The sequence below is a fragment of the Leucoraja erinacea genome, unplaced genomic scaffold (assembly GCF_028641065.1).
Source record: "Leucoraja erinacea ecotype New England unplaced genomic scaffold, Leri_hhj_1 Leri_1260S, whole genome shotgun sequence".
NCBI classification, from domain to species: Eukaryota; Metazoa; Chordata; class Chondrichthyes; order Rajiformes; family Rajidae; genus Leucoraja; species Leucoraja erinaceus.
The window spans coordinates 2,976-14,480 of NW_026575518.1; the positions used below are offsets into that span (position 1 = coordinate 2,976).

The 11,505-nt window shown below is 50.3% G+C and overlaps 1 pseudogene; it reads left to right on the forward strand.

Annotated features, from left to right (window-relative positions):
• The first annotated feature begins 8,818 nt into the window (after positions 1-8,818).
• LOC129715576 (U2 spliceosomal RNA) lies at positions 8,819-8,921 on the forward strand (annotated as a pseudogene).
• The last annotated feature ends 2,584 nt before the right edge of the window (positions 8,922-11,505 follow it).

Below are 11,505 nucleotides of genomic sequence, written 5' to 3' on the forward strand. Positions count from 1 at the left end.
TGTTTGAAAACAGCTGCTGCCACCGTCTGATCTTCAAAATACCTGGTGATATAGTCCTTCCGTTCCTCACCAACAAATCCCAGGATTTCAGCCCAGACACTGATCTCTGATTTTTCCAGTAAATGTAACGCAGTGGGGCGGGTGGTCACTAGCACTGAACACCCTGGGAGCAGCTTGTGCAGGATTAAACTGTACACAATATCAGACACTTCACACCAGCACTCGGGATCTGGGCGCTGGTGCTTAGGTTCTGTGTCTCTTCGACTGTCAGTATAATCGATTCTGCCCTTGAATTCATCCAGACCGTCGAATATAAACAGCAATCCCTTTGGGTTCTTCCAGACGTCTTCCAGGATTTTCTCAAAGTATGGATACTGTTACAGAAGCAATCCATAGTGAATCCACGCGTCAGTCTAACAATTGCTTAAACTTTAATCGTCCGATTTCCCATTCTGCAAAGCTCTGAACAAGTCATTGGTGTGAACTGTACATTTGAACACTCACCTTCCATATGAGAGGGTAATTCATTTAAACCTCTGAGGATGTTCATGTATTCGTCGGAATCAGGACCTGTTCAAATCAACGAGCCAGACAATTAAACCAGACTTGAATATCATTGTTAACTCCAGTGTTTCAATGTGATATTCAGTTCAGTGTGTTGATTTACCGTACCGAGCTCCTGGATTTTTGACAGTATTTTGTTCAGCTTTGGTAATTCATTTTGCATTTTCACAAAGGATTCCCACATCACCCGCCGGGCACGGTTACCCTTCTACATCACCAGACTGAGGAAGAGTATGGAACTGTCTCTGCGGTTTCCCTTTACCACGAGCTCAGCGACACTCTGTGAAGAACAACAATGAATATATGGAGGCGTGACTGAGACAATGCTAATTGGGGAGGGAATTAGTTGTTCAGTGATGGGATATTCTGGTAGTTTTGAGCACAGTGACACGCATTTGTCTGCCTCTTCATACACCCATGACACTGTGCTGACACACTATGTACTCCCAGATTCCTGACAGTGGGGAAACTCGCTTCACACCTGTCAGAGTCCGAGAACATGGCAGAGTACAGCACGGGAACAGGCCATTCAGGCCAATGATAGCTGTGTTTAAATTGATGTGAAATTAATCCAATTCCTTTTGGCCTAACGTGGACGTGTCCAGTCCAACCTGCATTTCTTCCTGCTCTGCATTTTGAAGCTATTATGTTCTTTCATCTACATTCTTACCCTGTGTGAGCCGGCATTCACTCATTGACCAGATAACGTTTATATTTGTATACCTACCCCAGTTTTACCCGATCAAAGACATCACTCTCTTGTACATTTCCTGCAGCTCATCCCCTCCTTTCACTGCACATTAACTCTGCTTCTCTTCCCACAGATGCGTAAATTAGAGCACATGGTATTGGGGGTAGGGTGTTGACATGGATAGAACATTGGTTGGCAGACCGGAAGTAAAGAGTAGGAATGAACGGTTCCTTTTCAGAATGGCAGGCAGTGGCGAGTGGAGTGCCGCAAGACTCGGTGTTGGGGCCGCAACGGTTTAAATCTACATTACTAAAACTCTGTTCTTGACCGGTTTTGGCTTTCTGTGCTGCGGTTTCAGAGAGTACGCCGCCACCTACGGCCGCCATTTTTGGCCACCTCGCTCAGAGCCCCCCTCCGCCGCATGTGTGCGAGGATTTTCCTGCCGATAAAAATTGACAGAGATATTAATGTTTTTACAACATTCCACATACTCTCTGCTGCCCCCGCTGGAGGGAGGGTGAAGGACTATAAAAACCAGGAAGTGGTGTGCCTCAATCATCCTTTTGCAAGTGGTGTGCCTCAATCAGTCTTTTACAGGTGGTGTGCCTCAATCAGTCCTCTGTAGGTGGTGTGCCTCAATCAGTCTCTGCAAGTGGTGTGCCTCAATCAGTCCTCTGCAAGTGGTGTGCCTCAATCAGAGCTTTGAATGACACTGAGAAATGTCTACAGCACTGTGAGTACCCTTAATTTGGTTTGAAAATGAAAATATGGTTAGAGGTAAAAAAAAAGCACTGCCTGCAAATGGTTGTTTGTTTGGGTTTGGGTAAAAGTACTCTCCCCCCTCCTCTCCTCTCCCCCTCCCTCCTTCTCCTCTCCCCCTCCCCTCCTCTAACCCCCCCCCCCCCCCTCTCCTCTCCCCCCCCCCCTCCTCCTCTCCCCCTCCCCCCCCCTCTCTCTGCCCCCTCCCCCCCCCTCCCTCCCCCCCTCCCCCCTCCCCTCCCCCCCCCTCCCCTCCCCTCCCCCTCTGCTCTCCTCTCCTCCACTCTCCTCTCCTCTCCTCTCCTCTCCTCTCCTCTCCCCCTCCTCTCCTCCCCTCCTCTCCGCTCTCCCTCCCCCTCTCCTCTCCCCCTCTCCCTCCCTCCCCTCCCTCTCCTCTCCCCCTCCCCCATCTCCCCCTCTCCCTATCCCCCCCCTCTCTCCTCTCCCCCTCCCTCTCCCCCTCTCCTCTCCACTCTCCTTCCTCCCCCCCCCCTCCCCTCCCCTCCTTCTCCACCTCCCCTCAGTGTATCCCTCCTCTCCTCCCCCCCTCTCCTCCCCTCTCCTCCTCCTCTTCTCTCCTTCCTCCTCCCATCCTCCCCCTCTCCTCTTCTCCCTTCTCCTCCTCTCCTCTCCCCTCTCCCCTCCCCTCCCCCCCTCTCCCCCCCCCCCCCCTCTCCCCTCCCGCTCCTCTCCCTCCTCCCCCTCTCCTCCCCCTCCATCCCCTCCCCCAGCGTCCCCCTCCCCTAAACCCCCCTCCCCTCCTCACACCCTACCCCCTCCCTGCCCCCTCTCCCCCCTCTCCCCTCATCTCACCCCCCTCTCAGCACTCCCTATCTCATCCCCTCCTCCCCCCCCCCCTCTCTCTCCCCCCCTCTCTCTTCCCTCTCTCTCCTCCACTTTCTCCCCATCTCTCCCCCTTCTCTCTCCCCCCTCTATCTCCCCCCCTCTCCTCCCCCTCTCCTCCCCCCTTCTCCACCCCCTCTCCCCCCCTCTCTCTTCTCCCCCTCTCCCTCCCCTCCCTCCTCTCCCCCCCCTCTCTCCTCCCCCCCTCCTCTCCTCTCTCCTCCTCCCCCTCTCCTCTCCCCCTCTCCTGTCCCCCCTCTCCTCTCCCCCCTCTCCTCCCGCCTCCCCTCCTCCTTCCCCCCTCTCCTTCTCCCCCCTCTCCTCCTCCCCCTCTCCTCCTCCCCCTCACCTCCAATCTCCCTCTCCTCCTCCCCCCCTCCTGCCCCCCCTCCTCCCCCCCATCTCCACCTCCCTCTCCTCCTCCCCCCTCTCCCCCTCTCTCCTCCAGCCCCTCTCTCCTCCCCCCCCCTCCCTCCCCCCTCCATCCCCTCCGCCAGCGTCCCTCCCCTAAACCCCCCTCCCCTCCACACACCCCTACCGCCTCTCTGCTCCTCACCTCTCCCCCCGACCCTCATCTCACCCCCCCTCAGCACTCCCTCTCTCTCTCTCCCCTCTCTCTCTCACCCCTCTCTCCCCCTCTCTCTCCCCCCTCCCTCTCCCTCCTCTCCCCCCTCTCCCCCCTCCCCCCCCTCCCCCTATTGGCCCCTCCTCAGGCCCCCCCCCCCTCTCCCCTCTCCCCCTCTCCCCCCCCCCCCCTCCCACCACTCCCCCCCTCTCCTCCCCCTCTCCTCCCCCCTCCTCCTCTCCCTTCCCCTCTCCTCCCCCCCCTCTTCGCCCCCTTCTCCTCCCTCTCTCTATTAGCGTGAGTGCGGGAGGGGGGGGGGTTAGTGTGTGTGATGCCGCCCAACCACCCCACAACCACAGGTTGGGGGAACAGACCCAACGGGTCTGCACTTGGTCTAGTATATATTAATGATTTGGAAGAGGCAAATAGGAGCAACACTAGTACGTTTGCGGATGACACAAAGCTGGATGACATTGTGAACTGTGAAGAAGATGTTAGGAGATCGCAGAGTGACCTGGACAGGTTGAGTGAGTGGGCAGATGCGTGGCAGATGCAGTATAATATAGATAAATGTGAGGTTATCCACTTTGGCGGCAAAAAATGGGAGCAGATTATTATCTCAATGGATGTAGGTTAGGTAAGGGGCAGGTAGAGCGAGACCTGGGTGTCCTTGTACACCAGTCACTGAAAGTTGGCGTGCAGGCACAACAGGCAGTGAAGAAAGCTAATGGAATGTTGGCCTTCATAGCAAGAGGATTTCAGTATAGGTTTAAAGAGGTACTTCTGCATTTGTATAGGCACTGATGAGACCACATCTGGAGGATGGTGTACAGTTTTGGTATTTTAATTTGATGAAGGACATTCTTGAGATTGAAGCAGTGCAGCGTACGTTCACAAGATTGATTCCTGGGATGGCGGGACTGTCATATGAGGAACGATTGAAAATACTAGGCTTGTATTCACTGGAGTTTAGGATGAGTGGTGAACTTATAGAACATATAAATTATAAAAGGTCTGGACAAGCTCGATGCAGGAAAAACGTTCCCAATGTTGGGCGAGTCCAGAACCAGGGGCCACAGACATAGAATTAAGGGGTAATTTAAGACGGAGGTGAGAAAAATCCTTTTCACCCAGAGAATTGTGAATCTGGCTATTTGCGACTAAAATGAGGAGAAACTCCAATGAGGAGTTGTGAATTTATGGAATTCCCTGCCACAGAGGGCAGTGGAGTTCAAGTCACGGGATGGATTTAAGAGAGAGTTAGATAGAGTTCTAGGGGGCTAGTGGAGTCAAGGGATATGGGGAAAAGGCAGGCACGGGTTATTGATATGGGATGATCTGATCACAATGAACGGCGGTGCTGGCTCGAAGGGCCGAATGGCCTCAACCTGCACCTATTTTCCACGTTTCTATGTTTCTATAACTGACGTGCTGAATATTTTTTTAATACCGTAAATTTTAGCAAATGTACTTTTGTTTATTTTATTTGTCAATTGAATGATAAGCGAACAGTTTAATATCTTAGATTAATCCAGCAGGCCAGACAGCATCTATAAATACTGAGTTATTTTATGCAGCACATTGTGTGTGTTTTTGTAAATAAGTATCTACAGTTCCTTGTGCTTGTGCTTTGTGGTTTAAGGAACTGAGCTAAATGTGACCAATGAAACTGATGACACTTAAGAAGTATTATCGTTTTACATAGAAACATAGAAATAGGTGTAGGAGTAGGCCATTCGGCCCTTCGAGAATGCACCACCATTTGATATGATCATGGCTGATCATCCAACTCAGTATTCCATCCCTGCCTTCTCTCCATACCCCCTGATCCCTTTAGCCACAATGGCCACATCTAACGCACTCTTAAATATATCCAATTAACTGGCCTCAAGTACCTTATGTGACAGAGAATTCCACAGATTCACCATTCTCTGTGTAAAAAATAATTTCCTCATCTCGGTCATAAAAGTCTTCCCTCTTATCCATCAACTGTGACCCGTAGTTCTGGACTTCCCCAACATCGGGAATGATCTTCGTGCATCTAGCCTGTCCAACCACTTAAGAATTTTGTAAGTTTCTATAAGGCTTCTGAATTCCAACGTGTACAAGTCGAGTCTATCCAGTCTTTCCTCATATGAAAGTCCTGCCGTCCCAGGAATCAGTCTGGTGAACCTTCTATGAACTCCCTCTATGGCAAGGATGTATTTCCTCAGATTAGGAGGCCAAAGCTGTACGCAATACTCCTGGTGTGGTCTCACCAAGAACCTGTACAACTGCAGTAGAACCTCCCTGCTCTTAAACTCAAATCATTTTGCTATGAATGCTAACACACCATTTGCTTTCTTCACTGCCTGCTGCACCTGCATTCCTACTTTCAATGACTGGTGTACCATCACACCCATGTCTCGTTGCATCTCCCCTTTTCCTAATCGGGCACCATTCAGATAATAGTCTACTTTCCTGTTTTTGCCACCATAGTGAATAACCGCACATTTATCCACATTATACTGCATCTGCCATGCCTTTACCCACTCACCCAACCTATCCAAGTCACCTTGCAGCCTCCTAGCATCCTCCTCACAGCTAACACTGCCCCAGATTCGCGTCATCCGCAAACTTGAAGATGTTGCATTCAATTCCCTCATCCAGATCATTAATATATATTGTAAATAGCTGGGGTCCCAGCACTGAGCCTTGCGGTACGCCACTAGTCACTGCCTGCCATTGTGAAAATGACCCGTTTACTCCTACTCTTTGCTTCCTGTCTACCAGCCAGTTCTCTATCCACATCAATACTGAACCCCCAATACCGTGTGCTTTAAGTTTTCTGATTCTGGTTTACAATTTTACTGCTCCCTGACCGTTGTGTTCGGATGCATGTTTAGGAAGAACTGCTGGATCATGATGGAACATTCTCAGAAATCCCCAGGTCACAGGTTGTATTCCTGATACCAGATCTACAGGACGCAAACTGATCAGAGATCAGTGCCAACATTGCACTATTCAATGCGAGGTGAGCGGACTGTGTCAGTTTGTTTCTTCAACAGCAGATAGCAACAAAATTGTTAAAGGTAAACCATGGCAATCTTTAATTGATTCATCAGACGGGAGTGGAAAGATCTACAATGAGCACAAACGTTGCTCAGTGCTTCTCGGGCTCCACTCACAGAACAAAGGAAAGTTAGCACAATTATACATTGTTCCTATCAGTAAATCACTCCTACCAAGTCTGAATATGGCATGACTGAAAGATTCTGCAAACATGAATATGGGAAAGCAGGGTCCAAAGCAAGCTCATCCAATAACAAGTTATTACTTATCTATGGAGCGTCAGCTATTTTTTCAATCTTGGCTTCTTTATGGCCTTGAAAGAAGCAGATGTTATTACTGCAGGATCCCATCTTAATTATTTTATTGAAAATACAACCTGTCCTCCATATTGTGTTCCATATAATTTACAAAGTCATTCAGACTTGGTACCGAGCCATTCTTTTGTTCTACTAGACCATGCTTTTGTAGATCATTGACACCGTTTTCGATTTGACTATTACCTCTTCCCCCAATGCCGTCAGTTCTGTGACAGGAAACACAAGTCACCATGTTCCTTCCACTTACCCCATGTTCTTGTTCACTGAAATATCCCTGCTGTCTCATCTTGAAGCCGAGAATTTCAACCCTTTCTTCAATCGCCTGTTTCAGTCTCTCCCGATAGAATTTTGTCAGATGGAACAATTGGTACTCGCTCCACTGTGTCAGGAGCTCCGAGAATGTAGGCGTTAGATCTGTGTGTACAAAGAGAGGAACTAAACACCATCTGAATCAGTCCCATTGGCTCCCGCTAAGACAGCAACCCTCATCCTTACTGTTCCTTCCCCCTAATTAGAATGATCAAAACAGAATATGGGAATAAGACAATGTGCTGGAGGAACTCAGTAGGCCAACCACCATCTCTGGAGAATATGGATAGGTGACGTTTCAAGTCTGGACCTTTCTTCAGGCTGATTGTGGTAGCAGTGAGTGGGGAGAAGTGTGCAGAAGAGGATGGACAAGTCAAAGACTGGTAGGTGATGTGGATACAGGTGAGGGGAGTGTTTGATAGACAGATAATTGGAGAAAGACCAGAGATGAAAATCTGCTCGAGGAGTAAAAATGGTTAGAAACCGGAAAAAGCGTAAGTGTTCGACAAAACAGGAACAGCACCTCAAATTCCGCTTAGCTTGCCTACAATCCAATGGTATGAACAGTGAATTCTCCAATTTTACTTCGGAGTCACGTGAGTGACTACGTGAAGAACCCGCTTCCAACGCATGCGTGTCATATCGCTACACGCATTGCAACGAGTCACACAGGGGGAACGACGTTCCCCAAGCGGGAGAATTTGAAAGTCGGGAACAGCAGGTAAGAGACTCTGCGTTCCTTTCTACTTACCTTTTAGGTGGAGACATGGACCTGATCCATGAAGGCTGCGGAAGGCTGGCGAGGGAGAACCGCGGAGTGCGGGCAGCCGGCAACAGCAGCAACGGCACACCAATTTCCTGGAGGAAAAACCTGTGCCCCACTTCGCTCCCGCACCGGCAAAATTCACTTCTCGGCCGGGCGGGAAGCAAAGCAAAGACGTCCAGTATGCCAGTCTCAAGCGAGACTGGCTTGGAGCAGTCGCTAGCGGCCAGCGCCGAGGCTGGAGGACAGAGAGCAGGGACCAGTGCTGTAAGTACCGGGGGTACACAGAGAAGCTCAGCGGGTGCAGCGGCACTAATGGAGCAAAGGAAGTGGGGACGTTCGGGCCGAAACCCTTCTTCAAACGGTAAGCACCGGGGTTGGTCCAAGGGGTCCCTACGAGCAGCCGGGAGCCGCCAGGGCTGAGGGAACAGCCGGGGTTTACCGACTGCGGAACTGCCGCGAGGGATCAGTCCCGTGAACACCGGGGTCGGTCCGAGCGGCTCGAAACGGACACGCAGGGAACGACGTTCACCAGCGGGAGAATTGAAAGTCGGGAACAGCAGGTAAGAGACTCTGCGTTCCTTCCACTTACCTTTTAGGTGGTGACATGGACCGGGTCCATGTAGGCTGCAGAAAGCTGGCGGGGGAGAACCGCGGAGTGCGGGCAGCCGGCAGGAGCAGCAACGGCAGCGGCAGGAGCAGCAACGGCACATCGATTTCCGGAGAGGGAAAACACCTGTGCCCGACTTCGCTCCCGCACCAGGGGAAAACATTCATTTCTCGGCCAGTATGCCAGTCTCGCTTTGGAAGCGAGTCTGGCTTGAAGCAGCGCTACCGGCCAGCGCCGAGGCTCACAAACTGAGGACATTGGAGTGGGGTTGACCGGCTGCAATCGACCGCGAGGGACCAGTACCGTGAGTACCGGGGTCGGTCCCAGCGGGTTTTTAGTTACAGAGATCGCTTCTTGGCCTTTTGGCTAAGATCAAGTGTAGTATCTGTTCTTATCAGTTTAATATCTGATACGTCCCTTATCTAGGGACCATATAAGCAGGAGTGCCCAGAACTGAGGGCATTGGAGTGGGGTTGACCGGCTGCAACGACCGCGAGGGACCAGTACCGTGAGTACCGGGGTCGGTCCCAGCGGTCTGAGATAAACGAGCAGCCAGGAGCGCTGAGAGCGTTGGAGCCGGTTTTGACCGGCTACACAGCAAAATCCCGACGAATCGGGTACAACCCCACGGACCCCATTGAATTGAGTGGCGGTGCAGGCTCGAGGGGCTGAATGGCCTGCTCCTGCACCTAATTTCTATGTTTTTTCATAAAAATCTGTTTATTAATCCTTTGGTTAAAGTATTAGATGGGTCCATGGCGCTGGAAGTACGGAGACGGCGTGGACCCGCTAGCCCACGCTGGAGGAAGCCGGTACGAGTGGCTGCAGCATGACAGCAGCCAGCACAGGTGCCTGTGAGTACCGGGACCGTGTGGAGAGGTGGACCTACATACAAGACCGGTGCGGACAGCGGTAGGGCGAGGAAAACCCGCAAACCAGTGCCCGTGTGTACGGGGGACGGAAACAGCGGGGGAAAAAAGGAGCTCCTTCACAGTAGCAGTCACATGGATGTGGAGACTAGCCACAGTGGGCAGGAGGTAAGCCCCACATGGGTACCCCGTACGGGACCCCTAGAGATCTCTAACTCTATAAAAAAAGAATAGGCAGGACCCTGATGGGCCAGAGCCTGGTAATACAGCGTCCCATGATCCTAACACAGCAGGGACTCTGCTGGACATGGTGGCTGATTACTTTAAACCAAGTCAAACAGGGGTAGACTTGGATCCAGGATGGCAATAGTATTAACTATATGTCTGGCCACAAACTCCAACAAGAAATATTTACAGAGACTGGCCAGACATCTGCCACCTGGCAACGGTGAGGCATTACAGGTGCCCAGTGTAAACCAATGCATGTGGCAGCATATGGGGAGGAACATCAGGAACCAGGACCTCAAGATCCAGAAAACCTTAAAGGGATTGACGGAAGGGATCACAGCATACACCCGCACCCTGGACTAAACAGAGTTAACCAAAGACCATCAAGACGTACTAGCTCTGTTTTAGCAATATGCAATATGAGCTGACCTACATGCGGAAGGCTGCCATTCAGCCAGCACTGGACCCCTAATATGCTACCATTTGCAAACAAAGAACCATGTGTGGACGAAGCCAAGACACTGGGGCTCATCAAGGCCAGCGCAAGGGCCTATTTTGGAGCACGATACCAGCCACATGCAAGACCATAAAAATGTGGCTCATACCAGTGGCAGTGCCAGAAATCAATATAACCCGCAGCAGCCCATTTTAGGGTATGGCCAGGGACGGCCACCCTGGAAGATGCGGAAGCCTCAACCTCCCACACAACCCCGAACAAGAGATATCAAACGAGAACCCCCCCTTTTCAAAAAATCAAGGAAATAACACAACCACCGGTAACCATGGAGGTAGGTGGGTGTGGTTCTTCTGTAAAAAAGGGACCCACGACGGTGGGGGAGGGGAGGTTGCAATACTACAGTTATGTATGGTGTAAAATCACTACAGACTCATATATTCTCAGCAGTATTCAGGGTTATCTGATAGAATTTACTTATCCCAATAACCCCAGTACAACATACACCAGAAAGGCATTTTGTCCATACAAAAACCGAGCAATCTAAAGCCCACATGGTGCTACAAAAATTGTACACAAAAGGTGTGATTGAGCATACTTTTCATGGAAAATTAGAATTTGTATCAAACATATTTATTAAAAATAAAATAGATGGGGGTTGCAGGATTATCATTGACCTTTCAACCCTAAACACATTCGTTCAATATGTTCATTTTAAGATGGATACTCTTATTACTGATAAAGAATTAGTGTCAGCTGGGTTTCTATATGGCAGGCATTGACTCAAAATATGCATACTATACAGTACCCATCAGAGGGGATCACAGACGGTATTTGAAATTTAACTGGATGGGGGGAACTTTGGCAATATAGAGCTTACCAAAGGGGCAAACATCAGCCCCAATATTATTTACTAAAATTCTAAAACCAGCTTGGCATTGTTACGTAAACAAAGCCATAGGGTGATGTATTTCCCCCGTTCTGCCTCATCAATCGGGTACTAGGGAAAAAATTCAACAAGACTCGGCATCTGGGATTCTCATAGTACCCGACTGGCCTACTCAATCATGGTATTCGGTCATACAGGGGATGGTGTTAGAACCATGTTCCCTTATGAACATAGCCGAATTTATTAATTCATCCAGTGACTGGGGGCAGTCATCCATGCAATAAGACTATGGATTTGTTGATTTGTAGAGTCTGAAAGACCCACCACACGGCATGGGGCTGTCAGACAGGACGATGAATCTCATCTCATCTGCACAAAGACTATCAACACGGAAGCAGTACCTTGGACCCATCAAGAAATGGGGCATATACTGCTTGGATAACAACCTCGACCAAAAGGCCAAGAACATTCTGGCCGTATTGGAATTTTAACAAGCCTCCATTATGATAATCGATGGAGCTACAGTGCCATCAATAGTGTCAGAAGTGCACTCTCCAATTACCTATCACAAGGAACGGAGCGGCACACGGTGG